This window comes from Topomyia yanbarensis, chromosome 2 (assembly GCF_030247195.1).
Source record: "Topomyia yanbarensis strain Yona2022 chromosome 2, ASM3024719v1, whole genome shotgun sequence".
NCBI lineage: Eukaryota > Metazoa > Arthropoda > Insecta > Diptera > Culicidae > Topomyia > Topomyia yanbarensis.
Window position 1 is genome coordinate 66,269,037 of NC_080671.1, and position 22,351 is coordinate 66,291,387.

At 35.5% G+C, this 22,351-nt stretch overlaps 1 protein-coding gene across 1 annotated transcript in view; it reads left to right on the forward strand.

Annotated features, from left to right (window-relative positions):
- Positions 1-21,085: 21,085 nt before the first annotated feature.
- LOC131678247 (tubulin monoglutamylase TTLL4-like) overlaps positions 21,086-22,351 on the forward strand; it is an 84,785-nt gene continuing 83,519 nt past the window's right edge. Inside the window, exon 1 of the mRNA XM_058958248.1 lies at positions 21,086-21,789. The gene's annotated coding sequence lies outside the window, so the exon portion shown is untranslated. The remainder of the gene's footprint in view (positions 21,790-22,351) is intronic.

The window sequence follows — 22,351 nt, forward strand, 5'->3', positions numbered from 1 at the left end:
AATAATTACTTCATAGCTGAAAATACTTTTTAAACGTTTCATATATGTCAAAATAAAAAAATCATTTTATTCATCCATTAGTAGTTATGCTCATATTAGGGGGAAGTGGGTCAATTCGGACTGCTAGCCAATTCGGACCCCCAGCTGTTTCTCAGCTATGGTAATATTATGAAAAGCGTATACATCTCTTTCATGGCTGTCATGTAGTTCTGTCCTATCTAACAAATTTTTGCGGTTCTCAGTTTTCATGTGCGTGCGCTAGGGGCGAATGTTGTTTAGGAGCACTTTTTTGAAAATGTGTAAGCCGTAAAAAAAGATTTTTGTTGGCAACAACACTTAATGAAATCAAGTGCATTAACGTGATTTTGGGTCAGCCGGATAACATCTTTTATTTAATATCTTGTTTTGGGCGAAACAATCAACTGTTTTCGTTTAATCGGGGTGTGAATAATAGAATATGGGTTGATCCAATTCGGACGTTTTGCCGTACATACGATCTGATACGCAATCGCGAAAAACCGTTTGAGAGGAAAGTGTGCGCAGTCGGTCGAGCTTTCAGGAAAATTCAGTATTCGCAAATCGGTTGACAGATTTCGACGTTACAGCTCATAACCTACTTTTAGGTAATTTGGCCCATTTCTTACTTTTTTGTATATTGTATAAAAGTTTTATATATCAATTAGAACTTCTTTTCATTTCACAATTCAAACTTTAATGAAAATCAAACGGAATAACTTAGGTCACAATAGGAATTTATTTCTATTGCAAAAAAATCGATTAAAATGGGTGGTCCCAATTGAAACAGGGTTGAGGTAATTCGTATCTTTCATGTACTTTTGCGCAGAACCGTTTATACACAATACGGTAAAGGATCGAAAAACAGTCGCCATAGAAAAAAATATGCGCAATTGATCAGGCTTCAAGGAAAACATTGATTGTGAATCGGTCGACACTTTACAGTTCTAAAGACCATAAACCCCCTACTAGTAACGTTCCATTTTGTGTAGCATGTGCATTGTGCACGACATTAAATAATTTCATATTAATCATAATTAACCCTTTCATGCCAAACTTTTTTTTTGTGTATACAGGGATTCAAAACTATTTTTCCTTGAAAATGGTTGGGTCTAGAAACACGAAAAACCTTTTTCCATAACGATAGGTGCTTTCATCGCAGTGCTAGAAGCTGCGCAAGTTTTACCTTCCAATGCTTCTTAGAATTTTCCTAGAATTTTTACAATAGTCTAATTACTTGGAAAATGTAGTCGAAGACAGTCTAGATTGATAGGTTTTATCAGTTTTCAAAAATATTGCAAAATAACGAAGATATATCAAAATTTCATTTTTCATCATCAACGTAAACTTTCACTGGCAGCACTGCTTCATCGGAAGCCAATCAGGTTAATTGTAATAACTTCGGTTTTAGAGCTAATATTTGTAACTTTTACTGCTCAAATGAAAGGTAATAATCACATTTATTAGCCTTACTTGTTTTTAGGAGCAATTCTTGTCTAAACCAAAAGTTATAGCTGCTTAGGGACGATCCATAAATGACGTAGCATTTTTTGAGTGATTTTAAACACCCCCCTCCCCCATCGTAGCATTTCGTCACAAACCTATAAATACCCCCTGGTAATTACGTAGCATGACGGTAATTCTCCCCCCTTGTCCCCGTAAAATTAAAAAAAAAATAAAAACGATGTTAGTTATTCTCCTTTAATACAGCTACCTAGCATGAGATGACCCCCTACCCCCTGTCGTCACACATCATCACAAATTACAAAACTCCCCCTTCCCCATATAATGCTACGTCATTTATGGATGATCCCTTACTTCAATGACATTTATTTAGTGCTGAAAACTCCTCGCCTGTCCAGTACAGACGATACGTTAATCCGAAAAATTGCCCACTGATTGAATTCTAATGAAGACTTTCTGGCCTACCATACCCCAAAAATTTTAAACCGCCATATACCTACGGAGAAAGTACAGTCGATTGAGAAGTAACTTGGGAGGTAGTCCCAAACCCCATTTAATAAGATCTCGATTCATCTCTTCAATGCGTCAAGAAAAATTCCCCAAATTTGTTTATTTTTTCGTGCTCTACAGTGTCGTAACCCCTTAACGGACAAGTATAATTCATTTTAACAACATTGCCAGTGTACTATTGCATTACCCGGTCAAAAAAAATGCGGACGAACATAGTCAGGCGATTTAAACAGTTTGACGTTTGATTCAACTCGCCTGTGCTAATTGCCCCTAGGAACAAATGCAATTTGCGAATGCGATTTAAAGGCAATTTCAATACTTAGCCAAATTTTCTGGAATGTGGGAAATTGTGGAATCGTGTGTAAGTATAGTGGAACAAGATCTCTGACCTAAAGTCTTAATGAAAGTCAGATTATGGTAAGTTTTGGTGTGCAATACCAATTTCACCATTGATTCTTCCAATAGTTTGGTGGTAATTACCTAGTATACTGATACATTTATGAAAGTAGATAATGAATCCGAAAATAAGTATTTTTTATAATTTTCATATTAGGCAATTAAGGGCGATTAAATGGCGCGTTCCCTGGGCGATGTAGAGGCGATTTAAGGGCGAGTAGAGCGGCAAAAAAATGACGACGATAAATCGCCCAAATGTTGTATTTGAAATAGCCCCCTAATTTCCAGCAACTTGCTGGCAAATTGAAGGGCAATTAGCGCATCCGAGTTGGCAAATAGCCCCCCGTTAGCCAGCAACTTGCCCTTTTTGACTGGGTAGTATCCGCTTGGACCTGCCTGCCAGAATTCCCCGCAGGCTGTTAGCAACGAAAAAATATATCTTGCAGAATTTCTGGGGTCTGGCTGGCACAACATTGCCAGTGCGCCGGCAGAAATGCAACAACCGTATTTTTTTAAATGTCCTACAGGTACCCCTTAGAAATAAAATCTTTGAAGGCGATTTGTTAAGCTTCATACACACCATTCGGCCCAATTCTAATTTTTATGGGGAGACACAAACCCCCTTTTAAATACTCAACAACTTCGTAGAACATCAGATTGCGCTATCTCTTACCGTTATACAGATGGTAACATCCCCGTTAAATTGCTTGGCTCACTACCGTCATCATGCGGGGAATTCTTATTTTTTCAAGTGAAAACTGAAAGTCCCTTTATTCCTTTACAACTTTGTGAAAAATCAAAACAAACAGTTTTCGACAAACGTGTATCATTAAAAGATTAACTCCTTACTAGCTCCGTGTTTGGATATTTACAGCGACCTCTAGTTGCGATTTTTCCCCATACATTTTGGCCAAATATCACATACAAACTTGAAGCTCTTTGGGGGAGGAGTTAGGGTTAACCGATTTCACCCAAATTTGGACAGTGTCATTTTTCATGATTTGGAACGACGCTGGGGGTTGGTCGTTTTATTGCCACCCTATTATACGTGTATAAAGATACACTTAAAATTTGAAAGTAATCGATAAGGATTTGTAGCCGCCCGCTTTGTAAAGTGGTGTATTTACAGCTTTCAGCGGCAGGTGGTGCCACTGTTCACTGACATAAGCTACCGATAGAGAATTGTTTCTGCCGGATGAACCAACTGTCAGTTTTCAATTTTGATATTTTTTTTTATACTTGAAAATGAAAACCCTCTATATATCTTTTCACTTTCTTGATCCGCAGATACCCTTTCATCGGTAAGGATGCGATTTGCTATAAACTCACCTATAAGAAAACAGACAACAGCCCTGCCCTACCACTACCCTGTACTCCGGCTGCTGCATCACACGAATAAGGCGGCTTCTGCTTTGGTACATTCGACACTTCTGCTTCGCTGCGGAACGCTCTCTAATTTGGGGTTAATAAAGCTACCCCGGTGTGCGTACACGCTCGTTTGTTCCCCTTCGTCGGCCCGCTACTATTTGTGCTATCATTATTGAAAATAATTTTTAACCCATTTTCCCTGCGTTCACTTGCTTGCTTGCTTGAAAGAACTATTTTTTTTCCTCCAGCAGTAGTTGTTGGCACAATCAACGGGTTGTGGGATGATACCGAACAGTAGGAGGAGAACAGTGAGAGAAAAAAAATCGAGGGCAAAATGAACTTTGAATCTTCAGAAAACGCCGATTGCCGGCACAGGCTTTGAAGTGCGACACCGATTCGGATGCGGGGCTGCTTGCGGTGGATTTGATCTGATTTGTTAATACGAGTAAAAAGGGCTATTTACTGCGAAATTGGCAGAGAAAAGAAAGTAGCGCTCTGTTATTACACGTCACATCACAATATTGTCGGATTGTTTTCAAATAGTTTCCGTTTCATGCAGTGTCCCGGAAATGACAGCTGAACCAGATGATTTACCGACAGTACTCGGAAAAGATTGATGCTTCGTTAACGCTTTATTTAAAATGTCAGTGCTTGCAACTGATTGCTACATTAATAATTTTTCTAGTAAGCCCAAAGATGCAATAGCATCAGTATGAAGGCAATTTCTACAATTTCTAACACATGAAGACATTTTGATGATCGCAACTGTGACTCCGGGCATAAGCGACCCTCACTATATGCACTGCTGTTCATAAGGGATCATCCATAAATGACGTAGCATTATATGGGGGAGGGGGGAGTTTTGCATTTTGTGACGATGTGTGACGACGGAGGGGTAGGGGGTCATGGCAGGCTACGTAGCTTTGTTCAAGGGGAATAACTAACATAATTTTTTATTTTTTTAAAAAAATTTACGGGGAAAGGGGGGGGGGAGAGTTACCGTTAGGCTACGTAATTACAAGGGGGGGGGGATATTTAGAGGTTTGTGACGAAATGCTACGATGGGGGAGGGGGGTGTTAAAAATTACTCAAAAAAATGCTACGTCATTTATGGATGGTCCCTAAAGTAGAAACATCAACGGTCTCAAGTATCTTCCATCCGTTATCCCTAAAAATAAGTGACAATCTTCATCTGTCGATCGGATAGCTAGTACCGAAACTGCTGCAAATCTAGCGTTCCAAAGTTCAAATTTTTTCGATAGTTATATGTCAAAAAGGGAGTGAGTAAGTTGGTGTAAATCAAATCAGTTTGAGCACGACATTCTATACTCCCAGTTATGTAGAATGCTAAACTCGATAGGTTAATAGCTGTTCAGCGTCCAGACATGAAGCTATATTAATCGTAGATTAAGTACTCTTGCATTGATCCTGAATCTGGTTCCATAATCACCAGCACGAGAGTGCGCGCAATAATGTTATTCCACGATAGTTATTGATATTTCGCCATTTCCCGTTGTAGGATTAAAAGCATGTTCGCGAAATTCCGACAAAAACGAAAAAATGCCATTGGTCTGATAACTCTAGCAGAAGATGAGTCACCAAAACGTCGATTTTCTCAGAGACCACAGGAAATTCTTCAGGCTCCGGATTGAACGACGAATTAAGCCGAGAAGAAGATCGTTTCATCGACATTGATATCGGCCAAAGTTTGGTCTACAACTGGAATCGGTTGGATTTATTCGGCTGCCAAATTTCATTGCAAACGGACTACACCTCATTTATATCCAACGTACATACAAGCATTCTTTCTCTTTTCAATTTCTATGTATGAAAAGGAAGTTGAAAAGAGAAATAACGAGGCTCTTTTGAAGGATTAATAAAGACATCAGATACCATGATTGGGAGATTAAAGTGTATTAAGCTATGTTTGTCGTATTGCGGTCGGTCGTAACTGCGAGCTGGACAAGAGTGAATACAGCGTAGACTCAATATAAATAAATATTTTAGGCCTTCAGGAGAAAAAACAGGACAAATCACGTATTTGTCTCGACTTCCCAGGACACCACGAGAGTCAGTGAAAAACCAAAAAAAAAATCGGGCAATTTCATCGGAAATCTATCACCCGTAATTTTTTACCTAGAGCCAAATTTAAGTTTTTCTGATTCCTCATTACAATAGCAAGCGACGTGCGCAGGATTTTTTCAACATTTTGATTTTTTGATAAAAATGGCACTCTTTTGAGTGAAAAAACACAAAAAATACCATAAAAAAATCGACACAAAATTGTTTTTAAAAAAGAATTAAGCAAGAAAAAATAAAATCCTACGAACGACGCTGGAGAAATCAATTTCGAATAAACTGTGAAAATTTCAAAACGATAAAAATTCATTTATTCGAGTTACACCGTTATTAGCGTGAACCGTGATTGGTGCAAAGCAAATTTCTTGGACTTATAACGAATTTATTTCATTCATAGCAAGGATTATTATAAACATCTTTCTTCGTGATGAGCATTTAGAAAAAAAGTATCGAATTTGCCAATAATTAAAAAAAAATCGATGCTGTCAAACATCGATCCTAAAAGATCGTATGAAATAATATTAATATTAAATGAACGAAATGAAATCGTGCGACTAGTGAAATATTCGTGCTATAAACAAACATTTAGTAAAATAACGATACAGTTGGATTCATTCACGAAAAATACTTCTGTGCTCGACGATAAACTTCGTACAATGTACACTAAATATGACAAAAAAAAATTCGTTCATTGCCATGTTTTTAAGTCGTGAAATGAAAGAACCTAACTATTTACTATGCAACAAAATGCTCGTATCCGTGGATGAACCTATTCGTAGCAGATTTACGAATACATAAATTCGTTCAACGATATGACTTTTTTGTGTCTAAATGATTTTGAGGATTTTTCGATAAAAATCGTTCATATTACGAAAGATGCTCGTAAATATTAGAAAGTCTTTCGTTAATTTCATCAAACAATTCGTTTGATTGATGAAGCAGTTACGCAATAAGCCCACCGAAGCCGCTTAGTCGGCTTCAAGAAGGATTTGTAACAAAAATAAAATCGTTACCGTAGAAATACGAATGATTCATCATATGTACAAAGAAATCGTAGGTATATTTTACGAAAGTTTCCTATGAGGGATTCCATGAGAATCGGAAAATATGACCATAATCGATTTGAACAAAACTTTGCAGTTGTGTTCGGTTTGTGAATGTCCATGATTTATTCTGTCAATTGCAATATGAATTTTTCAAAAGGGCGAAGACGTTTCTACGTGCATTATTTCAATTTTTCGATTACCACATTTGAAACAGCAAAACTATCTGAGAACAACTTACAGCGAATGAATACTTCTGTGCGAAAAAAAAATATAAACTGAAAAAATGTGTCATTTTTTACAAAAATATAAATTTGTGTTAAAAATTAAAAAAAAAAATTTTTTAAATTGTTTGTATTTTGTCAATAATAATCTAAAGAGAAAGAAACAACCATTTGAAAGCTATTGAAAGACAATATGAAATATTCAACTATAGGACCTGATGATTAAACTATTTAGTTGAATCATATTTTGGTTGTTTTCATGTAGCTATCAAATGGTTTACAATATCGCCTTGATGCCAAAGGGAAAGTTACAGTAATAATATCGTTGGTCTTTTGAAAAACTTATTCTTGTTGATAGGAAAATGCGAATAACTTATGAAAAGGTCGTAATAAAACAAAATAATTGTGCTGTTAAAACAAAATTTGAAAATATCTTGAAAACTTCTACATTTCAGAAAATTTTTATTATGAGCATTTTGATTTACAATGGCGTTTTTGAATAGAAAATTGCATTGTTGACTGCAAATAATGCGAATTATGGAAATATGACAAAAGCTTTTGTTAGGAAAACTTTTTATTGAACGCTTCTCCATGATCCAAATACACTGAAATAGTTTCTTTTACGTTTTTAAAACTATGAACATTAGATTGTTGACATTTTAAGTTGGGGTAATGTGAATAACTTTTAAAAATGGCATAATTACACAAATTCCTATTTTGATTTAAAATGATACTTAGAATTATATTTTGCAATAAAAATAACATTTTTGTATGTCAATTAGTGTGAAATTTAAAAAAATGTATAAAATTATTGTAAGAAAAACTTTTTTAACGATAAGTTCTCCATCATACAATCACATACAAAACATTTCTTTTCTCTTCAGATACAAAAAAAAATATAAAATAGGTTTTTTGCAATTTATATTTTTAATACCCACGATTTTGCTTTGCTTTGTTGACGATAGTTCTGTCAATCCGAGAACTTGTCTTCTATGGACGCACAGTGGCGGGTCATACAAAACCAAAAATATTGCCGAATCTGGCTGATAATCACATGTTAGGGGAATTTTAGGGTGCTGAGTTGATTTTCAATGTCAAAAGTTATAAAAAATTAGATAATTTTTCCATACAGTGTCAACGAACCTTTCTTTTTAGCATAATACCATTGTTATGATAGATCTTTTTTTACTTATTGATGATCAATAACAACATAATAATTGGACAAAACTACTTTAAATCTTTTATTCAGTAGTTATTTTGCACTGGGAACCATGCGCCTTCTTATCAGCAAGCATTTGGAAATGTCTATTTTAAACATCTCCGGGTAATTGAAATTCTTGAAATTCGAAAATCAGAGATGATTTCTCATAGAATGTATAATAAGTTACCGTTCCGAACTGTTTCACCTGATTGTACAAAACACATTTGTGAAAAAAGAGTTCGCTATCCGACCACCTAAAATATACATGCCAAAATAAATCAGAGTTCGAATCAAGCTTGGCGAATATATTGAAATGATAAACAAAAATCTTAAAATTCCCTTTAAAATGAAACTAGTTGTGCTTAAATCAGATCAAAATTAAAAGAACTACATTTTTTGAAGTGAAGATAGATACTGTGATTCTGTGATACTGAAAATCATTATATTTGATATAGCGACGTTTAAATTGCCATTAGAAATCCTAATTCTCATTCAATGATCCCAAAATTTGGAGAATAAAATATATCAATATTTGAAAAATAGGTTTTGTCCGGCCACTGTGGGACGTCCCGAATGTTTTGCAGGAATGACAGAATCACACTTATTGAGCTTTTGAACTATATTAGCAACCGTGTCTTTATGAATCACGAGAATATCAGCGAGTTGAATTTATTATTTGCCGGATTTCAGATGCTTTAATCCCAATTCCTGGACACTCAATGACATCTGTGGACTTTTGGGCATTTATAACTTTATTAAATCTTGATCTGTTTAATAAAACCTGTTTAATAAAATTTATGAAAATAAATTTAAAAACAAGCCAGAGATAAGTGCAACATTTCAAGGAACACCTACGCTGAGAACCCGACACAAAACTGGTCAGCGGAAACATTTTGCATGTTGTGCAGTGTTCTGAGTCGTCTTTCTCCGATTTTCTTTAACTTCCGCTTGAGAATTGATCAATATTTTTTGATCTGAAGGAATTGGTATTTGGCAAATTTCGTTCATCTAACATAATGTCCTAATGAAATATCTTAAAGCTAGTGTGATTGAATGCGTCTTCAAAATCCAGATGCGAGAATGGTAAAATCACATAGTGCGGAGAACTCGTTGAACTTCTGAATTTTTGTGATGACTGGACAGCATAATTGGTCTCATGTCAGGAAGAAGCGTACCTCATAAACCGTCTCTGAACCCGCTTAGATCATATTGATCCAAGCAACATTGCAAGGATTCCAAATGACAATGAACGCACCAACTTTCGACCAGGTTGGATTTTTGGCATGTGATTTGTAGGATCAAATTTCTTTTCTCGTTTTCCATCTACCACAACTTTCTCAATAGTGCGCGTGTCAAAATGAAACATTCTCCACCGAAATACGTGTGTTTTTCTAACCATTCGCTGTCGAAATATTCCCTATCCAGGGCCGGCGGAAAGCATGGGTAGTATGGGTAGTACTACCCACTCGAAAATAACCGAGTGGGTAATTACCCACTCGAAATTTTGAACCATTTCAAAAAATTTAGAGGTGCAACGCAAGTATCTCGCACTACACACATTTGAAAACATCGATGTACCACAATTCCAATTGCATAAACGAACGTGACTTAATGTGAGTGTAATGTAAGAGTATGCATTGCGAAAAGGGAAAAAATCATTACTAAAGGACCCCTCATCCTATGCTTTCTACCCACTCGGGCGTAAAATGTTTCGCCGCCCCTATCCCTATCCGACCACTAGAGGCGCTGCTACAGAAGAAATAAAATGTCCACACAGATAACAGACGTTTAGGCTCGATTCGAAACGTGTGTAAAAAGCCGCTACTGAAATTTTCGTATAAATCAGTCTCTGAAACACGCTTTACAAAGGTTTGTAGGTGGCGCAGTGATCGACGCAATGCAGTTGTCAAACACACGTAGCAATCAGTTGCGTTGAAAGTTTACACTGCTTTTTTACGAAATTTCGTTCTAGCCTAAATGTTTGTTATCTGTGGTGTCCAAATTCTAATACCGTTTTTGATTCTGGCAAAACTCAGTTAGGTTCGAACCCCAATTGCCGTCAAAATTTTTGAACTTAAAACAACGTTTTGCGGTACTTAATTCATTCGAGTCAAATTAGCGATTTAAAATTTTCTACGATGTTTGTGTGTGTAAAAAGCGCCTACTTTTGGCAATATTATTTTTTAATAAAATTTATCAGATAATTTATCTTTTGAACCAAAAGAGATAGCGCTTTGCTGTTTCCGACAAAGTTGTAGAGAAGAGTATTTTTATACATTTTGCAGAAGACATGTTGTAATTCCATCCAAAATTTCCTTTAGGTTTATGATATTTAAGAAAAGATGGGTCAAAGATAAGTATTCTTCAAGACCCTTTTTGAATTTTCTTTTGCGATGAACATGCGAGCCCCAATTATTGATACTGTATTTCATTTTCAGAGCCGGATGGAAATATAAAAGTGGTTTTCACATGATACTAAAAATATGTTTTGAATACTAAAGCGTGTTTTACCACATGCAAAAAACCTCAGCATGTTTTTGAGAAGTGTTGTAAATTAGTAAGGAAACATGATAAAAACTCCCATGCCTCCTAAAATTATTTTTCGAGAGTTCAGTTAAAGAGAAGGTCCAAAAAATATATCAAACTAAAACCCCGCCAAGGGCACCAGAATCCCACGCTACGGCTCTGGGAACAATTCAACATGAATTGTTTCCGGCGGAGGAAAAGATGTTTTTATTTGGTTTAAAATTCGGTTCTATGTTGGTATTTTTTAGTAGCAGCAGAGCTTTTTGCTTGACAGTTTGGAGAGATATCGACGCAAAATTTCCCCTAATCAAATCCCGTGACCCATTTCCCGAACTGTAAACTAGCCTTTAAGAATCTTAGCAGCTATTGCATGCGCATGTTCGACCAAATAGCAATCATAATAAATGTTTTTTTAATTACTCTAGAATCGCTCATTGACCAAATTGGCCAAAGAAACCAGGAACACTTTGTCATTCATTGCGCTACCATCAATGAAACTGTATTTTCCTGTACACAGCCATAGTTCAAAAGGCCCAACCCCATCGGCAGCCACTGTATATGACCGATGAAAAGATACCGAAACGATCGAACGTGTAAAGAAGTAGGTACTGCCGGGGCTACCAGTCCTTCAACACAATGGACCGCGGATAATAAACTAAATAATAGAGAAAATAGGAAAATTACCCGCCCTCGAAGTGTCTTGTGAACATCTAGCCTGGCGTACACCGCCCCGCCAAAGCTTGTAGTTCCACCGGTTTGTGTATGGTCTGCCACAACCAAGACCACGACGCCGGGGGACGTACTCTGCCGAATATTTTGTTTAGCTGCCACTTCTACTGCTTGGTGCTGCTATTGCAGCTCTTCTCACCTTTCGGCTTTCCTGGCAGAACCATGTTATGATGTCTAACGAAACGGAACGGTTCCCTATTATTCAAATCCAAAATACACAACATAAACATCCATCCGCGTCCCTCGGAGCGAACAAAACCCGGCAGCCGGGTTGAAAAGCAGCAGCCAGCGAGAAATAAAAAGCAAAACGAAAAATCAACAACACAAGATGGAAAAAAGAGGCCGAGAACTTACCGCAAATCTGTCTATCATATCTCCGGAGATTATTAATTTTCAGTCGCATTGCAATGCTGTTGTATTCAATCCAGAGGTCTATCATCAATAATTTTGCCGCTGCCGCCGCTGTTGCAGCAACCGCTATATTCGCTTAGCTTCTACTGTGTATCGAGCGAAGTTCTCAATCCCATTCACGTCGCACCGCGCGGTAACTTACAATCTTTTCTCCGGCTACCTCGCTCCCAACCCACCGATCCCTAGTGATTGTGAAGGAAAGGGCAACTCCTGGATTTCATTAGGTACCTACGTAACCCGAACTGGTCTCCTTTCTGTTTAAATTAATTTATTTACTCTCAAAAGAAATCATCCTCCTTTCGCACATAAACATCTCCTGGCAATCAAAAGAAAGTCTCGAATTACACGCAACCTTGAATTCGGCATTCGGCTTGGAACATTTCCTACGAGATGTTCGAAGCGAAAGGGTAATCTGCCGCCGGTACCTTTGATCCGCTGCATTTATTCCTAGTTCACATAAAATGATTTCTAAATGTGATTAGTTAATACAATGTAACTTAGTAAGAATGAATGATTTTCCTGGTGCAGTTCAGTATGTTTTACATAGGATCGTGGCTTGAACATGATTCTAAAAAACTGCTGCAAATTCTGTAAAAATTGAAATACCAAGACCTTATGCTCTTTATGTAATATTATGCCTTATTACATTCTACTACAGTGCAACTAAGCTTCGTAGACTCAAATATAGTTCCTATTAGCAATTATTTTTCACACCTAGAGGTTTTATACACTTCTTTTTATTTTATGAAGAAAATATCCAAATGAACCGCCCTGCTGACACAGCTATCAAGAGCGATCTATTCAGTTTATTTCGCTTCATTCTAACTTAATCCTGTAGATGCGTTTCGGGTGGAAATTGGTTTTCACCCAAAAATTTTTACCTTCGTGCGAAATATAGTATCCTAGTTCATTCTAACGGCAATTTTACTTTTTTGGACTACCGGTGAGTCCCGTAGTACCGCTACACAAGTCCACCACATCGCGAGACGCGATTCACTCTTTCAGGAGAAATCTAGAGAAAATTTTCAATAGGACGTAAGTAACAATGAGAGATTCTCTTTGGGGTCTTTCTCTTCTGTTCATTACTCGGCCATTTCAACATTTACTACTCTAAAACCGTCGGCTTTCGATATGTACTGGAAAATTAGTTCAAAGTGTTGTAATGACGTCGTAATAAACGAAAGAGAAAGTAAACAAAGAGAGGCTCTCAATGTTACTTACGTCCTATTGAAAATTTTCTCTAGAAATAATTGGAGTATTCCCGCACCCGATACATACTAATGTGTTTCGGGAAATATCGTAAAACGTTCTTTTTCCTTACGTGCCTATTACTCATTATTTGGCAATACCCCAAATTTTCTCCAGTACGATTGTGTACCGCAGTATACAAAGTACTCAAAAATATATCTAATTTGCAGTCTAAAATGTCCAGTAGCTACGAGACAAAACTACTAGCAAAATAACGTTGACAAAATTACTTCCAATCGTCCATCCCATTTAATATTTGTCAAAATGCTTCCGCAACATCAATATATTATTCAATAATTGGTTCATCATCAATACTTCTTTCCTCGTAGGTTTTACTTTAGAGTGTAATTGTTTTGTGGTCGAAATCTTCGCTGCAAAACATACCATCTATAGTTACCATACTATCCTACAGATGGCGATTAACTCATAAGCGGACCTTACACGTGCAGAAATATTGTCAATAAATCGATTATTGATCAATATATTGATCGTGTAAGGGTGTCTTGAAAATATTGATCATGTAGAAATCAAATGGGATTGACGTATTGAAGCAGTCTTGATAATATTTTTATTATCAATATTCTTGTCCCGTGTAGGGTCCGCTATAAGTTCTTAACCTGACTAAAGTGTCCATGCTAAACGAAGACATCGCAAGTTAAATTACTAACTATGCCAACGGGGTGATTGTCTTAGCTAACGTTTCATAGCCCCTGCGACTGAGTTTGTGTTTCATGCCACCACACACGGAGAAAAGAAAAATAATTGAGTTATTTGTTATGAAGCCAACCCGCATAAATAAAAACTTTATCTGGAATCCTCCATATTATACAAAAATCATAAGTGCTATGGTAACCACATACGTTAAGGTCTATTTATGATACTACGATAAATGCGTTTTCCTGTAAAATTATATGAAATCATAGAATGAAGATACGAGTTATTGTTATAATATAGGGAATGGTTATAATATAATATTGTATGTTAGAAAATGCTTGAGGTGCTTCCGCAGGATTGTTAAGAAATATATCGAAACGATTTGAATTGAAGTCACAATGGTGGTAGTCGTTTTCGTATGGTTCTGTAAGGTTTGCTTTAAAGAAAAACGTGTATCGTTACAATTTCCTTACAAGATTACCATAATGTTCACCTCAAGTCGAATCGTTTTGTTACAGTTTTCAGTAATCCTTTATATTAAATTGAATGTGTTGTTTAAATGAAATAACGAATCTTTGTTTTTTGCACATATTTATTGGGAAAAAAATAATAATGTATCCACGGATAAAGTGCTTTAATACTTTATTATTATTTCTTACCAAGTGGAAATCAGATTATTTAGGTTGGATAAAATTCCAAATTTAATTTTTGGCTCACAGGTTTCGTTTTTGGACAAAATCTAAAGTTTCATACCTTTCTGTAAATGGTGAAATGAATCCACAAGGCTGTAAATAATGTTTTACTCAGCGAAGCTCGATTGGATTAATTCACATTTCATCTATAGCAACAATTTGTTTATAAGCACATTCAGCAAAATGGTAAAACTAATCATAATCAAATTTCGTATATGGCAAAATATATCACATCGTAACACTGCCGTTTAAGAAGTTTTGTTAGTAACTCAAGAATTTCAAATCCTCCTCTAATACCCGAGCTTATACCTTTTTCTTAAGTGGATCAATGTAAATGTATTATATTTTTCGTATACATCACGAGTCTTTATAACAACGTAAGTACACAGCTGCCGGAAGTTGCTACACCTGTCAAGACGAGGAGAGATGGTCAATTCTAATAACGGATGCATCATCCAGATTCTCGATTTGCCTAACCAACCAGATTCAACGGTTTATATATTATATATGAATGTATTGTATCAAACACACGGCTCACCATCACCGAAAGGCTCGCAAACCTCCTCTTAAACCAATTCAAGGAAAATTAAGGGAAATTTGAATTGAAGTTCCAACCATATACGGTATGCTCCGTAATTATTCAGCTCTTACAATCATGGTCATTCGTAATCATCAACAGTTTATTAGTATATGACATGTCGATTTACTCTTTCCTAAAGTTGATTGTGGCTAGATTATTATGAAGACCAAAATACGTTCCACAAGATTACAGAAATAGCTCAATTGGTAAAAGCGGCACTACCACCACCATAAGATGTCAACAACCGAACATGGAAGACGGCATGCAATCAAATCACAGATTACTATAAATCGATAGAATAAAAAACGTTATTCGAACTGATGAGGGGGGAGGGGGAAGAGGCTCTTGGGTGAATCAGAAAAAAAACATTTATAAAGTTCTTTTTACATCTGCCGCATTTGATAGTGTCGATAAAGTAGTTTATTATACATACTCATCACATTTTGCCCATGGCATAGTGTCGCTCGAAAACTATAACTGTACTATTCCAGAAATGGTTATCTGTGGTCACAATACACCAAATGATCGAAACGATTTGTGATATGGTACCATGTTTGTTTTGCGGCACGATTTGTCATATTGTAAAAAAAACATTAAATGAATTGTGTATAGTGTAAGATTATACTAATCGCAAAGCATGGTGAAGAAATGTTTATGGTAGAATGTTTAATGTACCTTGTTATATCCAATAACAATGTAGTACCGCAAAAATGGATTATAAGATCACCATTCCCCTTATAATATGCCCTAAAATCGGAAATTTGAATGGTAACGTTACTTAACGACCCATTCGGCAAATGGTACAAGTGGCGCTAACAATACGTGGAATAGTCAATATGATTGCCGGTAGCGTTGGTTTATCGTTTCGTTAATGATAAGAGTAAACTTCAGGAAATGGTTTTTTAAGGTCCAAATACAATTGCGATTATCTTACAGGAATGGTCACCAAATATGCGGGAAGATTTTACCGAATATATTTTTGCATTGAAGATACCCCGCACAAATAAAAACTTTTTATGGAATCTTCTCGATAATGCAAAAATTATATCTCGCCAAACATATGATTACGGCTTAAAAGCCAACTGTCAAAATTCTCTTTGAAAGGAAATTCCGGACAAACCGTTAATGGCTAAACACATTTCATAGCAGTTAATGAAAGAGAAAACTTTTCTCTTTTGTTTACTACCAATATCTGTGATAGGCGAGTAACGGTTTGTCCGGAATTGCCTTTCAAAGAGAAATTTGACAATTGGCTTTTAAGTCGTAATCATATGTTTGTCGAGATATGTACTATAGAAACCGCATACGTTAAGGTTTACTTATGATATTACGATAAAGGTGTTTTTCTGCTAAATTATATTGTAACGAGTCGTCGTTACAATATAGGGAATATAGGCTCAAAAGCGTACAAATTGTTTTTAAACCGGACTAACTTTTAAACCGGCCTAAAATATTCGGTAAGCTTTAACCAAACGATACTGTCATTCATATATGGCTGCGTTCTGCGATACACGACAATGTTAAAAAACAACAAATTCAAGTTAAAGAAAATGAGTAAATTAGAATTATTTTTCATTCCGATATTTTCTTGTATTAAACTAGCATTTCTTCGTAATATGTAGTCGATATGTTTCTGAACTTAGAACATTAATGTGTTGGATAGTTGATAGTTTACCGATGATGTACAGAATTTTGTAGTGACATAATATGCATTGCATAAAAGGAAATAAAATAGTATACATATGGATGTTTTCATGCAGCTTGAATACGCGCTCATTGAGTATGGGTTGGTTGTGACTAGTGCCATGATATTTAATTTAAACTTTGATTAAAAAATGAGTTGAAATATTCCAATTTGAATACAAAATGAACTGTGAATATCATTCACATGATACCACGATGTGGGGGGAGTTAATATTCGTTACAAGGGTTTCCACAAGTTTGGAATAAATGTCAATTATAAATATAGGTTCAACAACACTCTGCAAATTAACATTACACACGTTTTTTTCAGCGAGCCGTAGATAAAAAGTAAACAAAAGTCAACCAAAATTGACAGAATGATCATTTTATATTCACAAGTATTATATTTCATATTTTTGTTTGCATTGTTGTTGTTGTTAATGAATCAATGCAGATTGAAACGATTTTATTTGCTATCAAAAAATCTACCATTTTATGAATAAAAGAGTAAGTACATTAAAACTGAAGCGAGAATTTTAAGCACTCTAGCAATATATTTTTCTGAGCACCATGTAACTATTTTGGTCATTTATACACAATTCCCATTTATAACAAATAACACATTTATAATTTATACACAAATTTATAATTTATACACAATTCCCATTTATAACAAACTTATAATCATTACAAAACTGACTTAATTTTTTACCAGTTAAATTATTTATACAGTTAATAAATATTTTAATCTGACCAAACTTATGTCGTATTATTTTCGGATTTGCGGCTCAAGATATATTTTGGATAAGTAGATAAAGTAGATATATGTACCGGTGCTTCGCAACTATTGAAACATATGCCAAAAATGGAATCAAAAATATTGATCACCGTTACGTTCGCAATCAATTTCAAAATATTTTGTTTATGTGAGTTTATTCATACAGGAACAAAGCGTATATTTAAAATCTTTCATTTAAGCTTTGCTTAGAGTATTTATGAAGCTAATTTGTAAGCAGTTAATTTCTGATTCAATACGCAAAACTGGGAGTGTAAATAAGAAAATTTATAAAATAGTGCATTTTACGATCTATATCTGATTGTCATTTATTTGGATCTATCCAATGAAAAAAAAACTAATTTTGTTTCATATTCAGTTGCGTTTCGGCTTCGCCTCATCAGAAACCGACAAATTTTCACCCTAGTGAGAAATTTTGGTTTTTACCAAATTTTCCTCCTTAAGGTGAAATACAGCATAATAATTTTGTTTCGTTATTCACTCTTTTGGTGTGAGATACGACAGATATTTAGGCAATAATTCGTAGAAATATTTTATTGATTTATATTAAGGAATTAAATGGTCCCACTTATTCTCGTAGCAATATGTAAAAAAGATAATCAAAGCAGTTTTGTTTCTAATTCGAATAAAACAACTTTGATCACCTATTTTTCGTACGGGATAAAACTTGCTTACTTGCCCTCATATGGTTTGTGTGTAACATGAGCCATAATATTGCACATGAAGGTCGAAAAGTTGATTCTAATCATTGACATGTATACAAGAGGAACATGTCGGCATTTACACTGTTTTAGTTTGGCTTCAGGATGCAGCTATTTCTGCAATTACAGGTACTAACGTCTTAAACTGGACTAAACTCAGGCCTAAAGTCAAAAATAGTACCAACGTTGATAGCACCGTGCGGCGGTACCAACTAGATTAAAGCTTACCGCTAGTAAAGTTCATTTCACATTCATTAATTTACAAAAAAAACATGACAATTGTGTAAAATGTGAGATTATACTAATCGTGCAGCGTGCTCAAAAAAGTGTATGATAGAATATTTATTGTCAGTGCTTTTTCAAAGGAGATGCGACGATTATTTTTCGTCGCAGCAAGATTCGTAGCGCTATTCGGCGCATGATTCGTCGCAAAGTATTTCTTGTGGGGTGAATAACACTTTAAAGAAAGATGATGCAATTTTGTATAAAAAACCTTATTGTAAATATAATATACGGAAACCTGAAACTTGAGTAGCACACTTTTCAATCATTTTTATTGATAAATGTAGTTAAAGCAAATACAAAATATTATTATTATTATTATTACATATTTGTATTTGGTTAAAGTAAATAATTAACACACATTAAACTTGGGTAGGGTAACCAACCAATTTTGGACCCCTAGAAGAAGTGAAATTACGTGAACGTCAAAAAATATTTGCTTGCCTATGTTTTTTAATGCAATACATGCACAAGCCTGCTCCAAAATTACTGTTCTTGAAAGAAAACTGTCAATGGAAGTTTTATACATTGACATAAACTCGAGAATGACTTTTCTTCACAGCATGAATTTTTAACATTTCGGACCCTTCCACACTTATTTGGAAAGTGTTCCAAGCATATTTTGGACACACTGAATGTGACTGAGTATATTTTGGAAACAATGATGTTTTTTCTACTAAACTGACCTACTGACTCGTTCTCTTTGCAGTATATTTAATGCATGAAAGAAGAACATAAGCAAATCAGTGACTGCCAATCAAAAATGGTACATTAATCTTTCTATGGAAGGCTGACTGCATGAAGTATTTTTTTAGTTCTATCATTTTGAAAAATTGAAAAACTTTCGGTACAATTAGGTTACCGCAGACTTAACAAAGCAGCATTAAATGTTATGCAATAGAGTTAACAATAATATATTTCGTGCAACAATTCATCTGTAGCAGCATTATGGAGTAACATCCTCAATCCTGATAAATCAAGGTTCAAAGTTCGTCAGGAATCTTCTTGTACTAAATATTAATTTTTAATTCTTTTTCACGAGGTGGTTTCTTGTTATTCTTTCTAAGCTCAGTTTTTCTTTCTTTCTCTTCCTTTACTTTCCTTTTTTCTTCAGTTTTCGCCTTGTGGTATTCAACTGTTCGGCGCAATGTTAAAACAGCAGGACTACGTCGCTTGAATCGTGATGTTCCTGTTCGTGTGAGTGTTTCAGGCGATTCTAGGAATTCAGCAAGCACACTCTCATTATCATTATTTAGTTGTGATATGTCTCTTAGATTTGTCAACATATAGCTCGTCGAATTCAACAAATTCGAACTACAAATGTTCTTCAACATGGATTTCAGAAGTCTCCTCTTTGGTCATATTATAATCTTTAACAAAATGTTCCTCAATCGTTTGATTTTCGACATCCATTGGTTTGAACATTTTTAAATAATTTGACCAAAAGGAGCAGGCGACCTACCGTTACGAATTTTTTCACTTTTTGATTATTCTAACTCGATAAACAAATAGCTGCCAAGAAAGAAAATCGAGGGGTGTCCAAAATAAGTTGATATCAATTTTTAAGACATATTGTGGACACCATTTATTTAAGATTTTTTAGATAAAACATTACGAAGAAACCTTTTCAAACACGTAACATGCATAATACCAAATCAGATTAACTAATTAAATCGATAAATAATATTATAATTGTACATTTAAATCCAATTTGAAAATGTATCATTTCCACCGGTTCCTCTTGGCTATCGTTGAAACATGAAACGTTTTCGGTGATATATTTGAAAACTGTGGATTCTGTTTAATTTTAAACAATTAGCGATGAACTAATGATATTGAAACTTAATAAACAACCCAAGGAATATAATTGCTGCATCAAACCAAACAAATGGCGGTGTAGGAGCCAAATACATTAACAGGGTCCAAAATATGTAGGGGTTCAAATTAGGTTGGTTACCCTAATAAATATTTTTCGACGTTTTTCAGCATTTATTACCAAACGCTCCAATTCAATTCGCCGCCTCAAAATGATTGAATGGCTCGTTTGCAATGAAACGTTAAAAACCTTGTTAAATATTATCCCTCCCAGTTAAGCTCAGCCGGAAATGAACTGGAATTCTGGCTGGTTCCAGTTCATATTCCGGCACCAGTGACACAACCGATTCTAGTTAGAACTTTACTGGGCTATAGGGAAACCTCATTGACCTTTCTACCCCCGTTAAAAAAGAAACGGTGCCGAATTATTTCGTGAGGAAAACAAAAAAAATGCACTGCAAAAACCGGTTGAGGTTAGGTATTTCGTGAGGCAAACAAACCAAACTCCTTTGGTTTGACTTTGCATCTGTGGTTGTAAATGAGCTGTCAGAAATCTTAATATGAAACGGCATATTATGAGCTTTCTGCACTTTCAGCCACAGGGAGTAACTTACCACCAAAACTGAGCAACCCTGCATTTTACCGCAAACGTCAAACCCGCACAAAATTCCGAAAGTTTTGATTCAAAAGATTCGTTCTCTGGCCATCTTTGAAAGCCGCGACGATACCAGCCAAACTTTGTTCGGTTTTCAATCGGTGTGTGCGTTTATTTTCATTTTTATTGCCATCTTACGTTCGAAATTAGTGCCGTGCAGTATGACTAACATCGGGTGCGCAAGAATTCGTCGTATTTCGTGAAAAAATTAAGTTTCCGGTCGACGAGGTGGTGTGAAAAAGATTGCGCAAAGGGCCAGCCGCTAGCGCTACAGCGAGAATTTTTTTTTCGTTAGCTTCCGTGAGTACTGTGGTACTGCTGCTGTCATCGTGCATTTCTCTTTGCCACTCAATTTATGTGGATGTGGGTAATATTTACGTTTGCTCCAACAGAGTGTGCGTGCTTTGTTGCTTTCGCGCGCGAGAGCAAAACGTAAACAAATCCATACCAACGTGAGTGTTTATGGTGTGCGAATGTTATCATTTTACATTACTGGTACCTGTGTTAGTTCGATGCTGGAGTCGGATTTCTTTTGACAAACCAAATTGTTTCGATCAATAAAAAGAAATTGTAGTATCAAGTGCAACAATAAATTTTGTGGACTGAGTGAAATACTTAATGGAAGAAAGCTAAATTCTTAGCTGAGGAAAGAATCGAATAGTTGATTTATTTTGTCAAAAGTACAAACGAACTTCCTGATCAGAATAGTACGAAAAGGTAAGATTGCTTTTTTCACACAGTAGGTACATACTATAAACAGTAAGCTTATTAATAGCTTGCTTATCACAAAACTATAAGCATTTTCGTCAAGCTCACCATTTATTTGTTTATTAAACTAATTAAAAATACGGTGGAATTGTGAAATCTTAAGACAGTCGAGCGATTAACCTTTTTTTTATTAGCGAAGATGTCGAACAACAATTATTTACGCACCTGGGTTCGAGTCCCGACCCCGCACATAGGGTAAGAAATTTTTCATAACAGATTTTTCTAACCCGAAGAGGCGAATGACCTTAAGGTTAAAACCTCTATAATCGAAATAAAAAAAAAAATTATTTACGCTGGTTACAGTAGAATGAGCTGCAAAATATATTTTTTGTTCCCAAAATTCAGTCAATACTCGATGCGATGAAAAAAAACGCTACCTACCGTGGCTCTATTACAATCTGGAATTTTTTCGATTGCAACACGAACAAAAAATCTAATGTCATTTGCCCGTACCGCGCCTGGTTCAAGTCATTCTCAACCCTCTGTCTGGGTATTGTTAAAGTCGATTCAT